The 17,978-nt window shown below is 34.2% G+C and overlaps 1 protein-coding gene and 1 long non-coding RNA gene across 2 annotated transcripts in view; one reads left to right on the forward strand and one right to left on the reverse strand.

The window, feature by feature from the left end:
• Positions 1-17,978, forward strand: part of LOC132703799 (uncharacterized) — a 64,517-nt gene that overhangs the window by 22,715 nt on the left and 23,824 nt on the right. The window lies entirely within an intron of this gene.
• Positions 9,347-17,731, reverse strand: LOC132703800 (uncharacterized). Its single transcript, XR_009619152.1, has 3 exons — positions 17,577-17,731; positions 11,981-12,167; positions 9,347-11,904 (listed from the first exon to the last, which is right to left on the reverse strand). It is a non-coding gene; the product is annotated as an uncharacterized LOC132703800 (long non-coding RNA).

Consider the following 17,978-nt stretch of genomic DNA (forward strand, 5'->3'; position numbering starts at 1 on the left):
GGTTTATCTTTGCAAACCATATGTTTAAATGCGTACCACAAAAAAAAGTCCATCGGGGTCAAATCTGGACTCCTCTCTGGCCAGGAGATGGTTCCGTTTTGTCCAATCCACTCTCTGAAATTGTCGTTCAAAACACGAATGATCGCATCACCTCGATGGTAAGGAGCGCCATCTTGCTGCCAAATTAAATTTGGATGTTCTCTTTGCGGAATATTATTACGTATAAGTGGCTGAATTTCGTCCCTTAATAAGTTTAAATATCGTACGTAAGTTAAATTTTGTTGGAAAAATATGGGTCCCAAAATTCTAGATCTCATTGCTCACCATACTTTCACGGATCTCCGCCCCAGCTTATTTACTTCAAAAACACATCATTATATTCAAAATTCGAGTCTTAAGGTAAAACCTGATTCTTGCAGTTTTTGTACTGGAATTTAAATGGCTTAAATGGAAAATAGTGACCGAAAAAATATGCTTAAAATATTATAATACACTGGTACCTGTCAAAAAATCAGTAATACTAACACAACAGAGAACTACTATTGTTTTCAAAGCTACTGCGATGATTATGTCATCAATTTTATGTTTGTGTCTTTCAACAGGCGGGTCTCTAAAGGGTGTTTTTTTTCGATGTATAGAACTTTAAGTTGCGATGGATTATTCGATTGACGTGAACTTTATTTATCCGAAAGATAATCTTGAGGCATTACATGTTAAATATGATTTCTGGCAAATGACCGCCACAGCTGGCGCGGATGTAACCCAATCTGGACTTCCAATTTTCGATGACTTTTTTCAACATTTGTGGCCGTAAATCGGCAATAACACGGCGAATGTGGTCTTCGAAATGGTCAAGAGTTTGTGGCTTATCCGCATAGACCAATGACTTTACATAGCCCCTCAGAAAGTAGTCTAGCGGTGTTAAATCACAAGATCTTGGAGGCCAATTCACAGGTCCAAAACGTGAAATTAGGCAGTCACCAAACGCGTCTTTCAACAAATCTTTTGTGGCACGAGCTGTGTGACATGTTGCGCCGTCTTGTTGAATAAATTCAGGAATAAAAGAATTAGTAATCATAGCTCTATACCGAACACCATTGACTGTAACGTTCTGGCCATCATCGTACCAATACAATACAATACCAGTGCGGACCAATGATTCCACCAGCCCATAAAGCGCACCAAAAAGTCAGTTTTTCTAGATGTAACGGTGTTTCGACATACACTTGAGGATTACCTTCGCTCCAAATGCGGAAGTTTTGTTTGTTGACGTAGCCATTCAACCAGAAATGCGCTTCATCGCTAAACAAAATTCGCTTATGAAAATCGGGAACAACGTTTTGGGCCCATTCTATGAATCTACGCCTTACTTGATGATCGTTTGACTTAAATTCTTACACGAGTTGAATTTTGTAAGCACGTAAACCAAGATCCTTCCGCAAAATCTTCCATAAAGTGGATGGACAAATATCCAATTCCTGTGCTCGATGGCGGATGGACTCATTCGGGTCTTCCTCAATGCTACGCTCTACAACAGCAATAGGTTCTTCTGTAAGCACGGTACGGCGTCTCTGGGGATGCGAGTTATCAATAAGAGTAAACGTGGTGCGAAAATGTTCCATGGTTAATCGAATTAACTGCTCTGATGGACGATTTTGTCGACGATAAAATGGACGTAGTGCGCGATACGTATTCCGCACAGAACCATTATTTTCGAAATAAAATTGCACTATTTGCAAGCGCTGTTCAGGCGTGAGTCTATTCATGATGAATTGCCAAACCAAACTGAAAATAAATCACTTGACAGCTGTTAAATCGGTCGCCATCTTGAACAGTAATACCAACTTAAAGTTCTTTCCATAGAAAAAAAACACCCAATATATATTTCTTAAAGACATTTGGTCTATATTATTAAGAAAATGACTATTTTTTTAAAGTTTTTTTTTTCATTTAAAGACCTTATTTACAAGATTCAATATAAAAGAATTTATGTATTATTGGAAAATAATTGCCATTCAAGCCAAAACGGTAAGTCAGAGACACGTACTAGTTTATATAATTGAAATTGCTATTAAAGTGGCTATTTGAAAATCCAATAATTTACAGAGTGTCGCATTTAAGAAAACTGAGAAAAGTATAATTTTGCGAAACATGGCAACACCGAATATTCTAAGAAAATATTTTAAATTTGATCATAGGGTAAAGAAAAGTAGTAGATGGAATTTTTTTTAAAAAGCTAATAATCAACCCAATAACGATGCTTTAAACATAACATGAATTCTGAAGAGGATCGCTAATAAGTTCGAAACGGTGCATGACAGACTAATACTCATGTATATCGTTGAATTTGTCTTTGAAAGAACTATTCAAGAATGCAATAAAATGTGGGGTGTTCTATTTAAAATATTGTAACTTTGTTTTACCACCACCAGAAAGTGACGATTAGGAAAATACAAAAGAAGGTCATTTTAATAAAAACAACTTTGGTTGTGTAGGTTTCCAAATAGGCCCACTGAAATGTTCGCCTATTTCGTAATATAACCGCCTAGCTTCCGGCGCACTGCCATCAGCCAAACCATATATAAAATGCATATCTGCCAACTCCTCATTAGTAAACTCGACCATTCTTTCTTAAAATAACAATGCTCTAATATCTAAAACACAAAATTAGTAAGACGCGAAGAACTGACTTTAAAAACTATCAAATAAATGCATTGACAACAGAATTAATAATTCTTACAGACCCAGCCCATCCTATTACCATGATAAGAAATATTAATAAATATTTCTACAATACACCGCGATTTTTTGAAGTATTTTAATAAAACAGACACAAGTAAGAAATAATAATTATAATATTTATCTGCATTCTAGGTCATCCGAACGATTTTGTTATCACCATGCAGAGAAGAAGTTTTACTTTTTACTTCAAGAAATTAAATTTCTTTAGAATTGATACGATATTATAACAATAATTTTTATTTGTGAAATGTCATACGCCCGCCACTGGTTTATTTTAAAAAAAATATACATGTGTGCCAAATTTCATTAAAATATCCTAAAGTAGTATTACCGATATTAAAAAATATATATTTTGTTTGTGACCCTGCATCTCTAAAGTTAAGACGTTAACATGCAATTGCAACCTTAAAAAAACATCTTTAGAAACTAATTTTTACAAAACTTCTAAATTCCTCCTGCGTCGGTTTTTGCTGAGTCGAACTTGCTGACGTTTCGCCAATCATCCTGTTGGCTTCTTCAGAGCTGGACTGAAACTGGCTCGCATTTTTACTCTGTACCTGTTTATATATTGTTTAGGGGGCGAAGCTAAATTAGGGGCATAAACACTGTCTCGGATGACTAATTCCCATATTGGTGATAGGTAGAGACCTGAGTCGCGGCAAAAAATACATTGGAGAAACGGAACGAAAAATATCAACTAGACTCAAAGAACACGAAAGAGCTTTACGACCAAGACAAATAAACACAATCTCGAAACAGCACATAAAATTTTATTCGATAAAACTAAAATTCTTGCATGTAATCAATTCTTCTACCAACGAAAAATCTATCTATAGAAATCTATAAAGAAAATAACAATCTTAACCCAGATCTCTACCTGTCACCCCTATACTTTTCATTTAGTGCCGGCCCCCTCAAACAATATATAAGCAGATACAGAGTAAAATGCGAGCCAGGTTCAGTCAAGCTCTGAAGAAGCCAACAGGATGATTGGCGAAACGTCAGCAAGTTCGACTCAGCAAACACCGACGCAGGAGGAATCCAGAAGCTTTGTGAAAAGTATTACAGTAGCCTGTTGAAGTTTCTTTGAAAAATCTTTAGGAACTTCTAAAGAATGTTGATTCGTGATTAATGATTAATAATTCACAAACATAAAGTGGCAAAAAATTTAAAAATTCTGCAAGTGAAAAAGTGACTACGTTATTTTTTTCTATTTACTGCTCACAGTCACACGGAATTTATATCCAATAATTACTACGGATTGCGCAATGTACACAATAATTTATATATGTTCTCCTATTGGTCTGTCTCAATCCACAATTATGTTATGGTCCTGACAGTATTTATCTGCTGCTGCTTCGAAATTGTGCGTTTGTTTGGGTTCGAACATGGCGGATGTGACTGTCAACGAGATATCGATAAGACAGTTTTTCATATGCTATCTGTGTGAGAGATATTTTGAGTTTGGATTATGTCTTCACTTAGTTCTCTAAATGTACCTGTCTGTTATGGTGAATAGCACTCTCCTCAACTAAAAAATGAATTTATTTAAATTGTAGACATGTCATATAAAAGGTAAATGGCTCTCTTCATAAGGAGCAAGAGTTACTAACCCAAGAATTTTTTTTATCTAAGGGTTAATGATTGGAAACTTATTATTCACAAAATTCTCTCGAGATAAGAAAAAAATTTCAGACGAAGTCGTCGTAACTTGAGCTGCATGATAGATAATTTTAGATTTGTTGGGATTTCCAGTAATATTGCAGAACTTGAATTAAAAATTTAAAGCTTCATTAACAGTTTGTTTATTTACACATTGTAGCATTTTATTTTGGGGGAAAAGCGGCTCAGCAGAAAGGATTTTAATAAAAAAAACCCTATCCTAAAACAAAATTTGACGGTTCCTTCCATTTTCATTTCATCTTCGAATTTTATTGCATGGCAAAACAAATATGGAAGAATTGAATATGTGTTCTGATTTTACAATCAAACCACCAAAGCACAAAGCAGCACTTTTTGAAAATGGTCCTTTATACTCCGGTATCACCTTCCAATGAAGTAAAACATATAAAAACTGTGAACCACTCAAAAGCAAAATTAATGATATACTTAAAAGAAAAGCATTCTTTTGTGTATCAGAATACATAGGTGACATGTTTTTAAAGTGTGCACGGATTTTTATATGAATTGGGTTATACAGGGTGTTTCAAAACTCATGTGCCATCGCTAAAGGTGAGATTTATCACATCAAAATAAGACCTGCTTTTTATGTCAACTACACGGTGTTAAAGAATTTATATTATTTTGATTTACTCTAAGTTTCCAAAACGACTGTAGTAAACTTTTTTTCATTTTTAATCTTCTGGATTTCTCCTGTGTCGGTTATTTATAAATCAAACTTTCGCTAATCATCCTGTTGGCTTCTTAGATAACGGATTCCTATGTTGGCGAAAGGTAAAGACCCGAGTTTCGGTTAAGATTGTGTGATTGCTTACAGATATCCGTTGCTTCTCGGATTTTTCTTTTATAGAAGAATTGATTATATTCAAGAATTTTGGCTATATCCAATAAGATTTAATGTTCGGTTTTTCATGCAACTGCTGATGGTTTTATTTGTCATATTCCAAAGGTTCTCTTATCTTCTTTAAGTCTAGTTGATATTTTTCGTTCTGTTCCTCCAATGTATGCCGCATATGCACGGAATGCTGTAAACTTCTGATACATTAAACGGTTTTTTCTACTCCCGTCTGTAAAATACCTAATTACCCACCGATCTAGCGTGCGGGAAGGTGACTTTACCACGTCAATTTCCTTTCCCACGAATCCGAGCCACTTCGGACATTTCGAGGATTTTACCGCACGGAGTTGGGAGCAATCGGATGTTTTCGAAGATATTTCCCACGCTTTGAATTTTGACGTTTGTCAATTCTGACGGTCATGAATGAATCATGAATCTATTCGTGTTGTTTTACGAAAGTGTACCCAAAAGCTAACAGTCGTAGAAAAAGTATAGTATGCAACACGTTCGGTAAACTTTTTAACTCACTCGTTTATTAAACACTCGCTCCGCAAGTGTCACATAAACTCGTGAGCCAAATAGCGTTTACTGCACTTGTTGCATAATATACTATTAACGTTATATTTCTTAAGAACGTTTGATATGTGATCAGTTATATTTTAAATTTAAGGAAGGACAACAATTGTAAGTGTGGTGTTGCTTTCCGACTCATTTTCTTTGGAATGTTGTGGTGATGTGTATTTTGTGATGGAACGCTTAATATCTCTAATGTGGAGTTTATTTGAGAGAAGAGCCGATGTTTTATTTCTGGGTTCAGTAACTGGGGTGAGATTGTTTTACGGCTCTGTAATCATCTGTCTGTCTCTGTAAATACTTTTGGGTCAGCCAGTAATGTGACAATGCATTAAGGCACGGTGCGTAGGTTTTTGGTAAACAGAATGGCCCAATGCTAAGTTTGATTTTCTATTGACAAGAATATCTAAGAATGAGACATTATTATTAGTTTATAATTCGTTAACATAACGTTGATCAGATTATGTTTTTCAGAAAGGGTATACAGGGTGGGATTTCTGTGTGCGTTAGCAGTTACGTCAAGGCAAATAACAAGTACATGCCCAATTACGATCCACCAAAACAATCAAATTATGTCACATTTTTCGACGTTAATGATCTTTGCGGCAAAGTCATGTCGGAGCTTCTGCTCTACGGCGGATTCAAATAGCTAAGTCGGGATGAAATCACTTTCTTTGATGTTGATTAAGTTTCAGACATAGCTACATTTTGGAGGCCGATTTGCAATATCCTCAGAATTTACGCGAACTGCATAAAGATTTTCCATTTTGCGTCGAGAATCGCGAACTTGCCAATGCAAAATTATGCAAAAGGTTATAGACTATATTCATTTGTTGATTTCGATCTCTTTGAGATCAATTCAATTTTATTTAACTGTATTAATTCAAACCTAAAGTATTTTTTATAAGTTTTTGATAAGTATTTAGTAATTTGTTGCGTGATTTTGTTGCCTTTAGAATTCCCTTTTCCCATTATAACTAGACCGAATTAACTGACATCTTATTAGTTCATAGTGATGCGAGGCAGAATGCAAAAAAAGCGACTAGAATTTATGAAAAATCTGCCGTCTTCTAAGAAAAATTGGTAACTTAAAGATTTTAAAATCTAATTGAAGGGCCAAAAGATACCGATAAACTGTTCCAGTTGAGAAGATAGTTCTCAATGCAGTAGAACGTGAGCCTACTACAAATACTAGAATAGTTTCTAACGACATATGAAATATTTCCGCATCATCTGTACACAGAATCTGACAAGAGCAACAATTAAAACCATACCACTACACACGTATTCAAGAACTTTGGCCAAGAGATTATGAGCCTGCGCAAGAATTTTCTCCGTGGTTTTAAATAATTTTTTTGCAGATGAGAAATCATTTACAAGTTCATAACTTTTCGTAATCCTATTCGCTTTCTGAAAATATTTAGGCTGGCACTATTGGAAATCAAATTATTGATCCAATTATTTTACCACATAGAATCACGTTTCGTAGTTAAATTTTCTGAGGAATGATCTGCCCCAGAATGATGCCTGTATCAGTGAGAAATAGAATGTAGTTTCAACACGATGATCGCTTGACTTGAATACTTTAGATTTTTATTTAAGAGGACATTTAAAGGAACTTATTTATAGTTTAACGGTACACCTGAAGAACTGCCTGAACGCATAGAACACATTCAAACCGGTTCAACGAAACTGAGGGCTTGTAATGAAGCTGTAGATAGCTATTTTCCCAACCTACTGTAATTTTATTTAATAAACTTTGAATTATAGTTTGTTTAAATTAAGAGCTTTGAAAATCATAAAAAAGATATTCAATACAGCAAATATATATTTATTTAATTAAACTTAATCGGCAAACATTCAAGAGGTATCTTTTAACAGGCACTAAATAGTCAATGGAGGGCAGTTTTTTTTTAGAAAAGTATTGCACCGATATCCAAACTCTTTTTGTTGTAAAATATGTACTGGGTATCCCCTTTTGGGCACTTTTATGGGGTATCTCGGTTATTTACTAGTATACAAAGTTCCGGTTTACGTTAAACTGTGCTATGATGATTTATAAGCTTCTCAGAAGTGTATATTAGAAAAAAGTAAACAATTATTAACATACAAGAAAGTCAATACTTTAAAATTAAATTATTTAAATGTATTTTGCATATATCCCCATAAAAAGAAATCTAAAATTGAAAGATCCGGAGATCGTGGAGGCCACATGACAGATCCGTTGGTACTTATCAATTTTTGGTGGGAGTTGTCATCTAAAAATGGTCTTAAAATTCCGGAATTATAACTTGGGGCACCATCTTTCATATATCATTATAATATACTAAGGGAATATCTTCGAGTAATTCTGGAATGACTTCTTCAAGAATGTTTAGGAACCTAGATGCATCCTTCATAAATTCGGTAAGCTATTCGTTGTCCCAAAATTAAAGAAGATACCCGCCTTTGATGGACCCTTTCAAAAATTAAATGGTGGTTTTGTGTGGACCAGTTCCTCTTGTTATGGCGAAAGATTCCCGAACTTGAAATGTAACGTTCCTCGGAGCATATTACAAGTGTTCCAAAAAAACCGTTGATTCGTATTTTTTTGGGCAGTCATCCTTGGTACCCCGGACTGCTGGTTCTATGTGTGTGCAGGATAATATTAACCTAATATATTTGTTTCTCTTTGCTCCCTATTCTTCTCCAAATAATTTTTAGAACGTGGTTGAATAAAGGATCCGTGCCTAACTAGATTTATTTTCAAACGAGCAACTATATTTGGAAACGGTTGTCGTCTCTCTGGATATCTAATAAAACTAAAACAAATTTCTATAGTATAAAAGTTATACTGACTATATCCCCTTCAAAACCTTACCTGTGGGCATTTTCATTGAACTGTATAAAACATCTCAACATATCCTATTTTTGAGAATTTTCATACATTGCACTGCCATTATAATAGAAAATTAATTAGAATGAAATAAACGCAGAAAGAAGAAATGTTTAGGTGAAAATGAAAATGAAAATTAAGGCGAATTTGCAGATTACAAAGGACGGTTGAGATAGTCATACCTGCTATCTTACTCATCTTAAACAAATTTAACTGCTTTGGATTTACTGGCGAAAAACCAAATCCGCCATTTTAGGATATTTCTCAAAACAATTGATCCATCGTAAATCTGAAACTGGTTATAAGATCCCCGTGTGGTGAAGTGAATTTGGGACACATGGTATACACGGCAAAAATGTAATCAGAAAAAGGCAGACGAAGACATACGTTTAAGCAAATAAATATTTTTGCGTGTGCATTACTCATTATTCAGCGACTTCGGACTTAATTTACTATTTAAACAACATCTGACGTCGTCCTACGGTTAATTGTTAGTGCGAGTTTGTTTTTGTTCGCTGTTTAACACGATAATTCTTAGGACTTGTGACTACGTGCAGTGTGGCATTTTGTTAGATCTAGTGGGAGGCCTCTGCTTTGTTTTGCCTTCTAGGTAATAATGGCACCTTTTATTAGAAAATTTCTATTTGAGCTAAAATAGAAACTTGAAAAAATGACCACCTAGTGCAAAAATGATTCAATTTCATTAGGTTAGCTAATACCTCATACTACTGAAACTTTATAAGCTTTCCCGTTTGTCAGAGATTTAATAAATAACATTTGAAGAACGTGTTGTTTTGTGATTAACAATTCATTCGCTTTAACAGCTTTAACAAATGTCGATATTCGCAGAAACGCAATAAATAAGTTGAATCGTTTATTTAGTTGATTTTATCGGCAGTTCAAAATATTAGCTAGTTATCAATAACGTCGTAACAATTTTATTATTGAAATAAATCAAAATAAACCGTAAACAAATTCGTGTAGTTGATGTTATTGAACTTGAGGGTATCAGTTCATAACTGATGTGACAACAACGTTCAACATTCTTTCCCAGTCGCTTTTGTATAAAATTGCAATCGCTAAATTTAGATTATATTTTGAAAATTTTATTAATTCTTATATGAATTGCTAAGTGTAGAAAGGGGACATGTCGCATTTTAAAAATGTTCAGAAAATGAAAAATGTTATTTTTAAAGAGCAGGTAGTTAAATTAATTTTTTTTGCAGTGTGTTCTTCATAATACGTTTTATAAACCAACAAGCAATTTTGGATTTTATTTTGTTCTTTAATTGGTTGACTGTCAAAATTGGCAGACGGAGATATCTACTTCCTGTACTAAAATTAAGATTTTTTTCTAATGAAATCGCATTTTTTTTCACAAAAACTAAACTAGGTAACCAAAACTAACCAAAACACAAATTAGTATGTCGATCACTTTTTTCTTGGAAATTGGTTTCTTCTCGGTATAGACTTTTTTGTACAATTACGTTATTTCTATCTTGGTATTTCTCAGTGTCTGCTACTGGCGAGTTTATAAATTGCCTGCAAACTATTTCACGGGCAAAAGAAATCGCGACATGGTGGAGGGAGGCAATAGAAAAGGATTTCTTCTGAGATTCACTACCAAGCCAGGTTTTTTTTGCAAAGTTACGATCGCGGGGCATATTAGAATATAGGGAAGGGATATTTGTATTTGATATATTTAAATATAAATATTTCCTGTTTGCAAAACTTCTGGATTCCACCTTCGTCGGTTTTTGCGGAGTCGAACTTGCTGACGTTTTTTACTCGTATTTGACTCTGTACCTATTGTTTGAGGGGGGCGGAGCTAAATGAGGGACATAAACATCGTCTCGGATTACTGATTCCCATATTGGTGACAGGTAAAGACCTGCGTCGCGGTTAAGATTGTTTGGTTGCATATAGGTTTGTATAGATTCTCAGAATATTTGATTACATGCAAGAATTTTAGTTTTATCGAATTTTTTATCCGGTTTCGTGATTGTGTTCGGCAACTGCTGATGTGTTTATTTGTCTTAGTCTTAGGCCCTTTCATGTTTTTTGAGTCTATTTGATATTTTTCTTTGCCTCATATGCATGGAATGCTGTAAACGTCTGGTTATATTGCTTAAGTACTTTTGATATGAGGCCAGTGGTGGTTTGAATGTGAGGTAGGACAACAGTGGCAGATGTGGGATTGCTTTTGGACTCTTTGTCTTTGGAAGGTTGTTTTAAAGTGTATTTTTTGATGGGACGCCTAATATCTCTAATGTGGAAATTATTAGGGAGAAGAGCAGATGTGTTTTAATTCTGGGTACAGACTAGTAATGCTTACCAGTTTCAGTTACGCTCTGAAGAAGCCAACAGGATGATTGACAAAAAGTTAGCAAGTTTGATTCAACACCAACCGATGCAGGAGGAATACCAAAGTTTTGTAAATTAAATCATTGTGTTGTTTTTTATTTTGCCCACAACTGTAAAGAAATTTGTAATTTTTGTTTGTTTCTTATTTTTAAACACTGCATCTTGAGCTTTATTTCTTAATTCCTGCAAGAACACGATTCCATGCATTTTGCACGAAATACGGAGGTTCGGAAATATCGTCGTAATTCTCATCAGATTCACAGCCAGAATACGTCGCTGATTGCTTTATCATTGATACCCATGTTTCCATCTCTTTATTCGTTAAGCTGTAGTCAAGTTTCTTACCTAATCCCTCAATCTTTTCCAGGTCATTTTGAATCCTTGGATTCTGAATCTCGAATTTGTCTTACTAAGCACGCTAACGGAATGTCCCCTTCTTCATCACTATCATCAACATTTGGAGGTAAAATTTTACTCAAAGATTTTGTAATTAAGCCAGTGCCCACATTTTACCAAGCCTCGTTCAAAGAGAAAACAATCAGTGTTATATCCTTCAATCAACAATTTCTTGGAGCAACTTCTTACGATAAAATATTTTTATAGCCTGTGTAACGTGTTGGCTATATCAATGGTGTACAATTTGGGGGAAGGAAATGCACAGAAATTTGATTATAATCGCTGTACAATTGAGTAGGATGTCCAGGTGCATTATCGAAGACTAGAATTGCCCTCGGACTTGCGTCTTACTGATGGAACTAATTCACTGTGAAACCACTCAGTGAAAATTTCTCTTGTTACCCAAGCCGTGCGTTGACCTTTGTCCTATTTTTACCTAGGACCAACAATTTTAATTTATGGGATCCAAGTCCATTGCAACAGGGAATAAAAAAGATTCTTTCTTTACTAACTTTTCGCACTGGAGCAAAATTTTCTTCTGAATGTGCTAATGTTTTGTTGGGAAAAATTCTCCATAAAAGCCCACTTTTGTCAGTATTATATACTTGATGCGGAGTTAGGTTTTTTTCTTTCATTAAACCAGCAAACTTTCCACAAACTTAGCCTTCTCACGTAAAAGTTCCCCCGAAATTGGTGTACCTGTAAAAAAAACAGGAATTCTATCAAAAATTAATCGGAAGATTTGATATACTGCAGAGCTCTATGAAGCTACATAAAATTGTTTAAAAAGAGAAAAATCCGATATTTTATAACAATTAACCAGAATAAAACTTACTTTCTGAGCTCAAATTCATTTTAATCTCTTTACTATAACGCAATAAAATTACAATTACACATTAAAGTGTAGTATTATAACAACTTCACTTTCTTATAGTGACCTACCAAGTGATCGATTGTAATGACGTTATTAGGCTGCTCAATTAATTTTCAACGTCAATTCTTTTCTGCAGAAAGGTGACATGCCGGTTAAGCACTCTTTCTGCAGCAAATTTGTAAAAAAAGGAAATATCTGAAGAAACGCTTAAGTATGTCAATATTTTTAGTTCAGTCAATATCGGACATTTGAAGTTAAAATTACTTTTAATGAAAGAGTCGAAACTATGGTCACAGAGGGCGATAATTTGAAACACCCACACCTTTTTTATAAATTGATGTTACATTTACGGATAACCACTGAGCCGGAAGTGTACCAGAGTCCATAAATTTTCTCAAAATAAAACAAATAGGCTCTGCAAGCCTTGCTCGAAATTACATTAGGTCTGCGGGCAGAATTTTTTTAGCTCCCTGGTTCAAACGCAGTCCTGGTCCTGGATGACCTCTCCCAAGGTATTTTCAATAACGTGTTGCCTGACAAAACGCTTTGAGCCGATAACGAAAGATTAAGTAGGTTATTTTCAAAGGCCGCTTCTCTCATCTGCCAGAATCTGTTAGAAATTTTGCTGTGCAGAGCATAATCGGCAGCAGTGCCAGAGGCAGAGCTTTGTGCAAAGGCGGTAGTATTTTCAATAAAGTCGTGGTTTTCAAAAAAAATTCTGTGATAAGATAAATCAACACATATCCAATTTGCGTTCAGACAAAATGGGAAAAGTCCATTTATTTTCTTATATATTTATTATATTATCTCAGTCATTACATTCAGTGCTCAATAATGTACGTAGTTATGAAAATTTTACTGTCGGCGCCCCACGAACCAAAAGTTTTTTGTGTTTTGGTTCGTTAAACCTCCATAAATATTTTTGCTTTTTACATATATTGTTCTTTTGTTTTAAACTGAATGGCAGAAACTGATTCAGTTTCTAGGATGCTGGAATATTTGTTTATATTATAGTTATATTATATATTAAAGTAACACTAAATCACACCCAGGTAACACATATCTCGCAAAAACTTGGATGTGTTTATAAATGTTCGATTTCTCTTTATGAATTAAAATTAACGAATATTTATGTAATTGTTGAAGTGGAAATACGTGTTTTGTAAACTACGTTTTCTATTTCTTCTTACTTTTTGAAAGTTTTGAGGTTGAAACGGCCGTTTTGCACTAGTTATGTTTTGATTTGCAGTACCGACGGTACCTACGCTAATGTTAATGCTAAATTGTATCTGCCACACCTATATAACGTCACATACGAAAGGCGCTGCCTCATTAAAATTTCGTATTGACCAACAGAAATTGAAAAACATTTTTTTCAATGTCTAGGGAAACAAGATATGTGAAAATCTGTATTTAAAGCGGAAGCACTATAATATTAGGTAAAGGTGTTTAATTGTTTCTAGATACTATTGTTTTAACCGGTATAGAATAGACCATGAACTATCTGAGAAGAGAGCAAAGAAATTATTTAAAATTAAATTTATATACCCATTTTGAAGCTTCCAAGCACACTGTATCACCAATAACATCGAAAAATTAACCTTTTGACTCAAACATGGACAGAAACACGTACAGTGTGTCCCAGATTTGCTTCTCTATACAGGGCTCTCCACTCCTATTATACCTACACCTATTATTATACCTAAATGGAGAAGGTTTTAGAGGAAACTTAGTGCATTTGATAACTGCCTTCAGAATTAAGATCAGTCAATTGTACATTGTACATTTTACAGATACTTTTTTAAGATATGTCTCAATTGTCTTTTGTGATCTCGCAACCCGCGTTAATTTTCATTTTTCTTATGGTCGCCGTATTGGATTTTTCGAGTTTTTGAACGAGAGTAAAATTTCCGGTTCATTGATGTTTTATAAGTGCACAAAATAGTTTTTCACACTTCGTAAAGCTGAGTGATTTATTTATCACCTCTTTTCGATCTAAGGAATGCTCTGACTATGACGCTAAATAACTCAAAGCATTTTGCATAAACGTTAAAAAACTGTACAATTAAACTAGATTTCGAATGTTTATCTAATATTCAGTAGTATTCAGTTTTCAATATTTTGATAAATGATTTTCGAAAATCTAATACACAAGAGAAAAAAAATTCGGAAAAATCTTCTAAATTACCGCAAGTAAAAATTCATTTTCAAAGACTTTTATGGAATGGGATATATAACATTTTCTATAGGAAATTTATACACCTGTTTAAGCAAAACACAAATGAATTTTATAGTAGTAACTTTTTACAGAAAACCTCCTTTAAAAAAAAATAGGTAAAATGGCAAAAAAAGCAATTATTATGATTATTATTATTAATATAAGAGAAATGTGAAGATGCAGCTCCTGTCTGCGCAACTGCTGCAAAACATATATTATTGATGTGGAAAAAGGTAGAAAGACCTATTTTAATTAAGTTGAATTAATTAATAGAATCATGAAATATGAAATATCAATAAATTAAATTAACAATAAACACCTAATTTAGTTTTTCTTCCTTCCTATCCTTATTTACATTTCAACTGCTTTAAATTTAAATTTAAAGGCAATTTTAAAATAAAAAATAAATGAAGCACGCAGTGTCAAAACTTTCAAACATCTTTCGCAACTACCGCAATGCATGTCCGAGTTTTTCTATTGTTTATACCTTTCCCACAATGGAGGTAGGAAATTAAGATGTGCTCACTTTCTATATAAGGTCTGGAAAGGGTTAGTGGTATAGCTCAATAAATGGTCATCACTGTAATAATCCAATTCATGTTTTTGTTTGCTCGTTGGTATTTTTGGGGCAATAATTCAAACCAGTCAATGGCAGTACTAAGGAAATACAAATATATAATTGTAATTATATAAAAATTAAAAACATATTCAATAAAACTAGTCTTCAGAATAGTTTGAATCTGTGCTATCATTATCATCTGAGGGTAGAATTATCAGTTTTACATTGTGATTAACAATGATTAAGTGATTCTCTCCAACTGCACTCTGGTATTAATTTACAATGAGTTTCGATTACGCCAATTACGTTTCGGTTTATATTATTGTGTTTAACTTAATTTTTTTCTTCGGCCCAGATCATTACTATAAGACTCTTTCGACTTTCTTATGACCTCGTCTACGAAATAGGTGTTATCATACGATTTAGTTCTTAAAACGTCAACTAATTGCTTCTTTGTATGAGTATTTTCAAAATAAAGGTCATGCTGACCAAGAAACTCTTGCGATACCTCTCTTTTGCTGCTGAACATTGATCGAAGTGCTGTGATAACTAGCATTATCATTACTCTGCCTGGTGACATATTTGAATGAAGATAATTTTCAAAAAGTTCAGGTACTGCAGGTACATTCAAAATGAATGTACCTGCAGTCCAATGAAAAACTCGGCCACACTTTTCAAATTTGCCACTCTTTTGGAATTTGAGTGAAATATGTTTGTCTTGCCCTTTCTAGTGAATCGTTATTAAGGAATCGACGGAAGTTTCAATTTGGAATACTAGTTAACTCTACTCTCCTCCCAATGAAACCTTTAATACACTTTGACGTTTCTAGAAGACTTGCAGACAAATTCTGAATTAAAAAATATAAATTAGTAGTAGTAAATAACAACGAGTGTCTTGCGGCACATATTCAAATGACAGTTTAATTTTGATTCGTTACTCTCCTCCATTCCGTCGTCGAAATTTTTTTAAAACCCACGATCTGGACATAATAAGTAATCAATGTAATGTAATGGGAAGGTCCAAATGATTTGAAAATTTCCCAATTTTAATAAAATAAAAATACCTCGAATTATTTTCTCGAAAACTATCCACCCGATCGGTGTTTTAGTTACGGACAAAAATCTTTTCGGGAGCAAATTATTAGGCGTAATTCAAAATCAATAAAAATATGGCAATTTGGTTTACATCCTGTACCGAAAGGTACAATTTCTACTTTGCATCACATACCCTGTTCGAGATATTTGCTATTTTTTGAGTTCAATCTAGACGCGATGACGTCGTTGGTCATTACGGAGTGCTACTTAGTTTCAGAAAAAAGTTTTCAAAAACCATTTTCTCTATTTGAAAATTTCGTTGACCGCGAAACCTGGGATTCCAAGGCTACTTCGAAAATTGTTCGCTGTGTCGTTTTGTCTATCATACAAGCGAGATATTAGAAAAAAATATTTTGGAAATTGCTATTACTGATACAAATTTTTTTATTTACGAAAGTATGCCATGATTTGACGGGAGGACACTTTGCGAAAGTTCTATAGTGGTTATTGGTTCATTGAGGGTAAAGAGCCTTCCTCCCGGCAAGTCATGTGCACTAAAGAATAAGTTCTATAAACAAGAGATGATAAATATTTAAATTACGTATTAATGTGTGTCTTTTCGAATAACTTGTCTTTTAAAAATAGCTATGATATTATGTCGCTATTCTCGAACGATATACGACTTATTAGACTAATGTAAATAACCTCGTGGACTATTGCATGGCGAACAACTTGGACGTCACGAAATAATTATTGAATGAGCGGTATTTCGAAGGTCATCGATTTTCCCATTTCGCGAGTTTTATTTGCGGTCATGTGCATTTTCGCAATTCATTCGAATTATTGCTAAAACACAAACGCTTTACCCTATTTCTCGTTTTAAAACTACTCACGGTAGACGACTCCGTATAGGACACTTAAAAAAATTAATAATTATGTCACCTGCCAGGAATGAAGCAATCGAATTGCAAATTGAAAACGCAAACTACACTTCCTTTTGTTCGATCGATTTGGACATTAAGATTCGACACTGGCGACCTTGGCAGTCTACAGACGGATGTATAAATTTTGCATATCGCGAATATCATGGCAGCCTATATCTCTCGAATTTCAATAATCGGTTTGTCTAAATTCCAAATTCGAATTTATTGCGCGTAATAAGGAACGCATTCCTTTTTTCAAAATTATGTCCGGAAAAACTAACACTTAAGACACCACCGCGGCAGTAAAAAATTGACTATATACTTCCGAGGTATAGTCCAGCACACGATAAACGGTCATGATTTACCTGGCCCACCATAAATGAAAAGCTGTTTATCCTCAATAAATCAATTGCGCTTTGTCAGTAGTCATGTTAGAGTCATTATTTGTTATGCTAAGACCGTGGGTTGAAGAAAATTATAAAATTTATGTCATACTTACATTTGTATTTTTATTATCGAACAATTGCACATAGTTTTTTTTCAAAGAAACTTCCACAGACTACTGTAATACTTTTTACAAAACTTCTGGATTCCTCCTGCGTCGGTTTTCTGCTGAGTCGAACTTGCTGACGTTTCGCCAATCATCTTGTTGGCTTCTTCAGAGCATAACTGAAACTGGCTCGTATTTTATTCTGTACCTGCTTATATATTGTTTGAGGGGGGCGGAGCTAAATGAGGAACTTAAACGCCGTGTCGGATACTGATTCCCATATTGGTGACAGACCTGAGTCGCGGTTGACTTTCGGATTTTTCGTTGGTAGAAGAATTGATTACATGCAAGAATAAAATTTTATCTGCAGTTTCATGATTGTGTTCGGCAACAGCTGATGAGTTTATATTA

Source organism: Cylas formicarius, unplaced genomic scaffold, assembly GCF_029955315.1.
Source record: "Cylas formicarius isolate icCylForm1 unplaced genomic scaffold, icCylForm1.1 PGA_scaffold_6__28_contigs__length_40554024, whole genome shotgun sequence".
Classification (NCBI taxonomy): domain Eukaryota; kingdom Metazoa; phylum Arthropoda; class Insecta; order Coleoptera; family Brentidae; genus Cylas; species Cylas formicarius.